Raw genomic sequence first — 9,668 nt, 5'->3', positions numbered from 1 at the left:
ACACCCCCTCCCCTATCAGACCCTAAGGGCCCTGCCTGGCTTAGCACCATTTCTTCTAACAATGGTCTGATGACCCTTATCAATAGCCAGAGGATCTGAGTCTCCAGTTTTGGGGCAATTACCAGGATTTGAGGGAGAGGGACTTTTTTCCCAAAGAAGGGAGGGAAGAAAACTTAACTAGGTTTACAAAAAAGATTAAGAACTCTACAAGAGATGTCCTATTTCATTTCCTGCTAAAAGATTAAGAATTTTACAAGTGATGCCCCGTATCACTCATGTTGGCAGTCTTCCCTTAAGATAGTGTTGTAGCCGTCAGCCCCCAATAGACACACAAACCATCAAAAATCAGTGAGTTATAGGAAACACACTCTTTATTCAGCCAGCTGGGTCTGCCAGGGGTACGCAGACCCCAAATCAAGCAGCCCCGAAATGTAGAGGTACAGGGTTTTTAAACCCTCATTCTTCATCCTGTTTGAACACACAAGTCTATTTTTCTTCTTTTTACTAAATGTCAACCCACAGGTCGGTTATGCAAGCGGGGGTACAGAAGCAGAAAGCTTATTGTTAGAGCGTTATGTTCCCATGGGTGATAGCTAAGCAGTAATTTTCCAGCCAGCACAATAGGCTACTTATAAGATCACCAGGAACCCAGTTATCATTCTTTAATGTCCATTTAATCTAAGGGAAACACACGTAAACTTGCAATGCAAGATGGTAGATACATAGGCAGCCCCCCGGTGCTCCAGTGGAGGCACCAGTTTTTAGGGTCATGGACGCTCCTAGATTCTAGGTCACCATTCTATACACAAGTGGCTTCACCAGGATGCATCCAGGAGTTTTTGCTGTTCATTAGGCACACAGCAGGGGAGGGAAACGTCCTTTTCCTCTTCTTGCGGGCACCTTTAATCTTTTCAAATAATCTCGTCGAAGACGTCTTCTGTTGGCCTAGAGTGAAGAAAGTAATAATCCTCACCTCTTCTAGCTTGATGTGGAGAAAGAGATCCTATAAAGCTATCTGTTGGAAGTTTGCATGACAGAATTTAGAGCTATAGTCTGATTTGTCTTCAGAAGGGGTTTGGTACTTTTATAACAATGCTCTTAACGTGTTGCTCTTGATTCCTAGTTGGTATGTGAATTCAAGTACAAATGGATTTGAGGAAAGTACACATTGAACTTGGCACGTTTCAGGAAGTGCAAAAACATTACTCTTGGTGTTTTGTGTGAGGACTCAGACTGCATATTGGATACCTTTTAGAAAAGTATTGAATTAATTTCAAAACAGAATACAAATATATTAAAATATGAAAATAAAAATTTATCTTATAGCTATGCGGTCTTTAAATGACTAGATTCTTTTTGTTTTTTGTTTGTTTGTTCATTTTCTTTCCAAGTTTAAAAAGGTACCTTTCGGGAGGGGAAAATACATAAGATTTTAAGTCAGGCAAATCTGGAATCAAATTAGTTCTACTCGCTTATTAAATTAACCTTAGTTTTCTGAGCCTCTCATTTGTTATTTGGGGAAAATAATTTTAATTTTGAAAGATTTTTATAAGATAAGGTTAAAGAGAACCTCAACAAAGTGTAATTATTGTCGATATGAATATATATAAAGTTTTACATAATTAAAATATAATGTAGATTAAATTTTGAATTCTAATTTTTTATTTATCTGAACTTATTTCAAAAATGTTTTCTATGTGTTTCGTGATAATCATAGTTTTTATTTCAATGATCATAAGATATTCCAACATATTGATATATTAGAATTTATAAGCATTTCTCTATTTCTTAAAATTTAGGGTATTTATAGTTTAACACTTTTTTATTTTTTTTCGCAGTTTTAAATTATATGCTATAAACATCTTCATACAGATAGCTTTTTTTGTTATTTTAAATTACTTCTCTGAGATAAAACTTCAGTGTAGAATTACCGAATTGGGTCAAAGAGCCATGACTATTGTTATGGTTCTTGATTTGTAATCCCTACTGGAATATAGGGCACTGTTGAAATTTTATTCCCAGGAGACCCCTCCGTTGGCCAGGCAACGTCTGGCTCAGCTGTACATCTAGCAGGAATAGCATCCAAAGACAACTGCCATGTCATATGGGTTCAGTCTGTGTTTGAGAATAGGTTGACTTTCAAGTGTTGACCTTTAAGGTATTAGGTGCTACCACTGGGAGTGGAGCTCCTTTGGGAAGGTCAAAAGTTGAATAGATGCAAGCATTGTATCTTCTTGGTGAGAGCTCTCAAGAATGCCATAAATTGCCCCTGTGTCGCTAGAATGGACTGGCAGAGAAGGAGAGGTAAAAGACAGGATTGGAGAATCAAGCAGGAACCAGATCGTGGTTGTTCATATACTGTGACTGAATTGTGTCCCTCCGCACAAAAAGAAAAAATCATCTGTCGAAGCCCTGTCAGTGTGACTGTATTAGGGGATAGGGTCATTAGGAGATAAATGAGATTAAATGAAGTCATAAGGATGGGGCCCTAATCCAATGGGACTGATGGTCTTACATCTCTATTTTTCTCTTTAGATTCGTATAATTCACTTTTAGCTTCTCCTTCTAACCAGTATTCCCTAGTGCCTAGTGCTTTGGTACTGACACCTAAATTTCTAACCAGATGCCTAGACTTCATATCTTCATTCTGCAGTCTCCTCCAGGACTCTCAGTTCTACCTAGCCAACAGAATTAAAGCAAGTCCTCAAATGGGCCATGCTCTTTCTTATCTCTTTGACTTGTCACAAGCTCTCTCTTTGCCTGAAATGCCTTCTTCCCTAGTAAGTCAGCCCATGCTGCCTCTTTAAGTTCATTTATCTCCCATAGGTAGCCTTTCTTAATCTCCCTGGTAACATTAGACACTCCTTCTAATTGTCACATGGCCACTTGTCTACTCTTACACCATCCTCTATGACTTAAGAGTTCTTGTGAGAAAGAGACTATGGGCTGCTTGTCTCTGTATCCCAGAGTCTAACCAGTGACCGCTCAGTGTTTCTTATTTTTTCAATCCTCTGGCCAGCATTTCAACACACACAGGGTTGAACACCTGGCTGAACATAGCTCAGAATGGTCCTACTCCCATTTCTTTGAACAGTTTTTTGTCTGGTTCTTGTGACTGGAAGCCATTTTCTGTTTAAACAGACTCCAGTTTGCTAGTTGCTTAGTTTACATAATGGTCTGCATTAGTATATAAGATTCATTTATTCATTCCAACGATCTTCCTGTTAGTGTCCTCTCACCTAAATGAAGGTGGAGAATAGTTTTTTTTTCCTTTAAAAAAATTATGGCATAAATGGGTACACAATATAAATGTATAAAGTATAAAGAAGAGTCACAAAATGAAGTCCCAGGTAACTACACATCAAATCAAGAAAGACAACATTATCAGTGCCTTCCACCTCGCAAGGGCTCTTTCCTGTTTATATTACCCTCTTAAAACCTCCTCAGAGGTGATCCCTATCATGACTTACAGTGATCACTTCTTTACCTTTATTTACAATTTTATCACTTAAGTAACTGCATAGTTTCCTATTGCTGCTGTAACAAATGACTACAAACTTGGGAGCTGAAACAGTACAAATTTATTTTTTTACAGTACTGTAAATTACAAAGTCGACACAAGTCTTGCTAGGCTAAAATCAAGTTGTCAGCAGGGCCGTGTTTCTTTCTGAAAGCTCTAGGGAAGAATCTACTTCCTTGTTTTTTCTAGCTTCTAGAAGCTGCCCACATTCCTTGGTTATGATTTCCTTCCTCCATCTTTGAGTGGAGCAAGGTAGTATCTCTCTGACTTTGCTTCCATTGTCTCATTTTCTTCTCTGATTTTTAATTCTTGCTTCAAAAGACTCCTGTGGGACATTGAGTTCACCGGGATAACCCAGGATAATCTCCTGCTTCTCAAGGCCTTTAACCTCAATAACATCTGCAAAGTCCCTTTTGCTGTGTAAAGTAATATATTCACAAGTTCTGGGGTTAGAATGTGACCATCTTTGGGGAGCCATTATTATGCTTATCAGAGTAACCAACCCCAAATCCATGGTTTAGAGTTAACCGATTTTGTACTTTACATAAATGAAATAGTCTCTTTGAATTTCATTGTGTTTTGCTTTTTTTTTTGCTCAGCATTTGTTTGAAAATTCACCCACACTCCCTGTGGCTGTAATTCATTTTCATTGTATGAATACACAATTAATAGACTTTGGGGTTGTTTCCAGTTAGGGGCTGTTATGGACTATGTGATTATGAACATTGTCATCTATACATACTCATACACATGTGCACACATTTCTCCAGGGTATGTATGCAAGAGTGAATTGCTAAGCCAAAAGATATCTTCAACTTATGCATCTTCAACTTAACTAGGCAATGCAAAATGATTTTCCAGTGGTTATTCAAATTCACACTCACATCAATATTGTATGAAATATCCCATTGCTCTGTGCTCTCATTCAACATGCTATTGGCAGATTTTTGTCAACCTAATGGATATACAATAGTATCACCTCATGGTTTTAATTTGCATTTTTTAAATTAACAGTGAGACGGCATCTTTCATATTTTCATTGGTCATTTGTATTTTTTCTTCATTAAGAAACCATCTAATATTTTACTCTTTTTTTAACTTGTTGTTTTGTTTTTTTTTTTTGTATTAGTTTGCAGGAGGCCTTTATGCTTTTCTTTGGGTTTAAAGTTTTCAAATATATTATTTAATCCTGTCTTTTTCTTTTACTATTGTTATAGTGTTTTTGATAAACAGAAGATCTTTACTTCAATGAGCTTAATTTATCAATTTTAACATTTATGGTTAGCATTTCCTTTGTAAGAAAATTTTCCAAATGCTGAAGTCATAAAGATTTTTTTGTATTACCTTCTAAAAGCTTTCCAGTTTTGCTTGTCATATTTGGGTGTATAATCCACTTACAATTAAATTTTGTTATGGTGCCATGTAAGAGTTCAATTTTATTTTATTTTTTTATGGATATTCAATTGATTCAGTACTACTTATTAAACAGACCCATTCTGCAGTGCCAACTCATAAATCAAGTGTTCATATATACAGGGATCTATTTCTGGGTTTTCTATTCTATCTCATTGTTCAAGTTCTATACCTTTGCAAAAATACCACACTATCATAATAATCGTAGCTTTATAGTAATAATATCTAATGACAAAATAAGACTTCCTATTTTGTTCATCCAAATAGATTTAGCTGTTCTTGGACTTTCATGTTTAGATAAATTTTAGAACCAAATTGTCAATATATACACATATTGCATTGAATCTGTATATCAATTGGGCAAAATAGATGTTTTTACAAATTTAAGTATTTTAAGTTATAATCATGACACATCTCATTCAAATTGGTTTCTTTAATGGCCCTCAATAAATTGCCCCAATGGAGCTCATGAACATCTTTTGTTAGATTTATTTCTAAGCTCATGATATTTTTTTATTGCTTTTATATGAAAAGTATACTTTTTAAAGTTTTATTTCCTGATTTTTTCTATTATATAGAAATACAACTAATTTTTGTTTATTGATTTTGTATTCAGCAATATTGATAAACCCTCTTATTAGTCCTAAAATTTTTTCCATCGATTTAAAATTTTTCCACATACACACTTAGATTATCTCCAAATAATAATAATATTTATCTTCTTGTTCTAGCTTGGTGAAAGCAACAGCATAAAGCAACCATGACTTTTTCTCGATGACTACAGCAGTGACTTCACATCCTCTGGGTCTCCAAACGTGGTTGCTATGATCTCAGCTTCTGCAGGATGACCCCAGTCCACATGAAATTGAGTGAAAACCTTTAGTGGTCATGGCACTCAGCCTATAAGTCAAGTGACAACGGGTTGGGGCAAGGATAAGGGAAAAGCCAGTAAGCCGAGAAGATGACAGACTAGTGTGCTAAAGAATCGTCTTGAAAAAGCAAAAAATTCAGGCTTCTCTATGTCAAGGGAAGGGGAAAACGGGAGGTGTTTGAGGTCAGGAGGCGATTGATGACCACAGACATCTGGACGCCAGCAAGGGTCCAAGGAGGATAGTGAAACTTCTTTGCTTTTGGTCAACAAACTTTGGTTGCCCTGGTCTCAGTCAAGACGTTTCTGTAAATCTTTTGATAAGCAATCGTTATTTTTGTACATACTATCCTTATCTCCTTGGGGAGATCATTTCAGTATTTCCTAGGCTAGAGATTAAATTCCTTTAATGATTAACATGTGTATCTATAAGACTAAGCAAAAGTTTCTAACCAACGTATTATGGGTCCTGGGTAGGCTTGAACAAGATGGAGTCAGAAAGATTGATTATTTTATTCTATTACAAATAGAGTAAAAAATATATATATATTTCACTGGACAGTTGTTAGAAACAGCAAGACAGATTTTATTCAAGCTACTGCAGTAGAGGGGAGAGACCTCAATATGGAACAGAGCTCAACTCACAGTATAGCAAAGGCAGCTGAGGATTTTTAGCCAATAAACAGAGTGAAGGGGTTAGTGAATGGAAAAGTACTAAGAGAAACTTGATTAAACATCAAGGATAAGGGGAATTCTTGCTAAACTGGCCTAACAGGATTTTTGCTAATGGCAGGCCAGGGACTTAGATATCAAGGGTGAGGAATGAGGAATTTGATCAGATATCCAGGGTAGGAGGATTCTCACAGAACTCACTAAACAGAATTTTTGCAAAGCTAGGTTCCGTAGTCCAGACATAAAGGACAAGGTTGAGACCTAGTTGAGCAGAGGGTTCAAAGGAGCTTGACTGAAGTTCTTAACTGGGCTCCAATAATATCGCCTTTGTTCTTTCAGACCTGGAGGCATGGGCATGGTTGCTTCATGCTATTGCTAATCTCTGAGTTGCCTCACCAGCCTTTGTTTGGTTTCTCAACATTCTCATCACCAGTGTAATCAATTTCCTGCATTAAATTCTTTCTCCTTTGTTGTTGTTTTTGCCATACTTCTTAATGAAGTATAATATTCATACAGATAAGTACGAAATTCTAAGTGTACATAAATCTAAGCTAGATGAATTTTCACAAAGTAAAAACACACCCATGGAGTCATCCATCACCTAGATCAAGAATCACAACATGAGCAAGAAACCCCTTGCTAGTCCTCTTGCAGTCACAACTCTGCCGAGGTTATTCTTCTAAGATAATAAATTAGCTTTGCCTACTTCGTATTTTATAGAAATTGAAAAATACACTAAGTACTTTCTTTATGTCTCTCTTCTTGGCGCAACAATATACATGTAAGATTTATCAGTATAGTGTATTTGTAATTTGTTTATTCTAGTTGCTCTATAGTATAGCATTGTGTAACTAGACCATTTATCCATTGTGTGAATCATGAATATTTGAGTAGTTTTCAGATTCAGGCTTGAGTAGGGCTCCTATGAATATTCTTGTAAGTTTCATTTGGTAAACATAGTATGCATTTCTCTTGGAGATATATATATAGATATATATAGAGAGATATAGATATAGATATATCTTAGGAGTACAACTGCTGAATCACAGATGTGCTTACATACTGCCAGTTTTTACAAAAGTGGTTGTACGAATTTACATTCCCATCAACAGTAATGAAAGTTCCAATTGTGCCCATCTTCACCAAATCTTGATATTGCCTCCCTTTTTCAGTGTAACCATTCTTGGGTGTATATAGTACGATTGCATGACAATTTAAATTTGCATTTCTCTCATAGTTAATGAGGTTGACCACCATTTTATATTGTCATTTCAAATGCTTATCTCATTTTGTTGCAGAAAAGTTGCAAAAATCAGACCAGCGAGAAACTAAGCAGCACTCAGAGAGTTGGAGAACTCAGGTTTATTATGCCTGTGGTCCCAGAAGAGCTAGTGCTCTGAAGATCTGGGTCCGGAGCTCAGTTGCAACACTGCTTATATAGAACTTATTTGGCATGGGCTGATTGGTTAATTTGTCCTCAGACAGTTACAAAGCCCGGGAGTTGCTATGGGTTGCAGGCAGTTACATTTGTTGCTTATATAGAGCAAGTCAAAGGGAGGATGAGTTTTTAGATACTTTTAAGTACTGCCTATGCAGCAAGCATATCTACAGAAGCAAAACAAAGAGCTGATTAGCCTTTTGAGTGCAAATTCCTCTTCAATTTCAGTTTTAAATATATATCACATTTCCTTTTTCTTGTTTGATATACCTAAAATTTACTGTGGGTTTTTTTTCTCTCTCTCTCTTCTCCCATTTCTCTCTACTTCTGACGTTGATCAATTTTATCTTTCTTAGCATGTATGTGTTACATGTCATAAAGTTGGCTCTGACTCTTGGAGACCTTATGAATGAATGGCATCTACAATGTCTTGTCCTCAGCAGCCATGTGCAGCTCCTGTAGACACATGCCTATGGCTTCTTTTATGAAGTCAATGCATCTCATATTTGGTCTTCCTCTTTTCCTGCTGCATTCTATTTTTCCCAGCATTATTGTCCAAGGCCAAAGTATAATCAAATGGAATTATAAAATAAGTAACATATGTCTAGATTATACTTAATCACTGTGATTTGCAGGACTCTGAACCATCTCTAGCTTGTGGACCTAATTTCCTTGGATAATTGCACAAGTAGAAGAGAAAATATTTCCCACAATGCATTCTATCTTATAAGTCACTTCAGGATAATTATCAACTCAATAACACAATAACCTCAATACACGTAATCCAGAAATACACATCTATAGTATATGATGATGAAGATGGGGCTTTGCAAATCACCTGCCTCCAAAAACCTGGTTTCTAGAGGGGAAAAAGAGAGGGGAATTCCCCTCAAAAAATAGCTGAAGGATCTGGGATATTTTTCCTGGAGAAGAAAAGTATTAAGATACACATGAGCTCTCTCAATATGTTGTACTTATTGTCATAGTGAAAAGAATACAGGCTTTAAAGCAGATAAATGAAGCCTGGAGTATACTTCCATTTACTACCAGTTATAGGCATATCTTGGAGATAATGCAGGTTCAGTTCCAGACCTCCACAATAAAGTGAGTTGTAACCTTATGCTGGGGGAGGGTGCTACCTTCAGTTGGTAAACATGCAACATCTGTCAAGCGCAATAAAGTGAAGCACAATAAAACGAGGTCTGACTATATTCCCTTAAATAAGGGAATTAAGCAATATAAGCTTCAGTTTTCTCACTGGTGAAATGAGATTATATAAGATACACAATTCATAGAGCTGTGAAGATTAAATGAGATCACAGAATCAAAATGGGTCTGACGCATGGTAGGTGTTCAACATGTATTAGTCAATTTTATGTGTCAATTTGGAGGATGCTTTTATATGAAATTAACATTTCAATCAGTGAGTTTGAGTAAGCAGTTTGCTCTCCATTACATGAGTGAGCCTCATCTAATCAGTTGAAGGTCTGACTATAACAAAACGACCAGCCTCCCAGAGGAACAGGGAATTCTTCAGCAGACTGCTTTCGGACTGGAACTGTACCATCAGCTCTCCTGAGTCTCCAGACTGCCGGCCCACACTGCAGATTTAGACTTGTCAGCTTCCATAATTCCATGATCCAATTCCTTATAATAAATCTCTTTCTATATATATATGCCCATCTCATTGGTTCTGTTTCTCTGGAGAACCCTAACCAACACACAAATGTTATCAGCTTCCTTTCTTCAAATAGACA

This window comes from Pteropus alecto, unplaced genomic scaffold, assembly GCF_000325575.1.
Source record: "Pteropus alecto unplaced genomic scaffold, ASM32557v1 scaffold22, whole genome shotgun sequence".
Taxonomy (NCBI): domain Eukaryota; kingdom Metazoa; phylum Chordata; class Mammalia; order Chiroptera; family Pteropodidae; genus Pteropus; species Pteropus alecto.
This window is presented reverse-complemented; position numbering follows the sequence as displayed.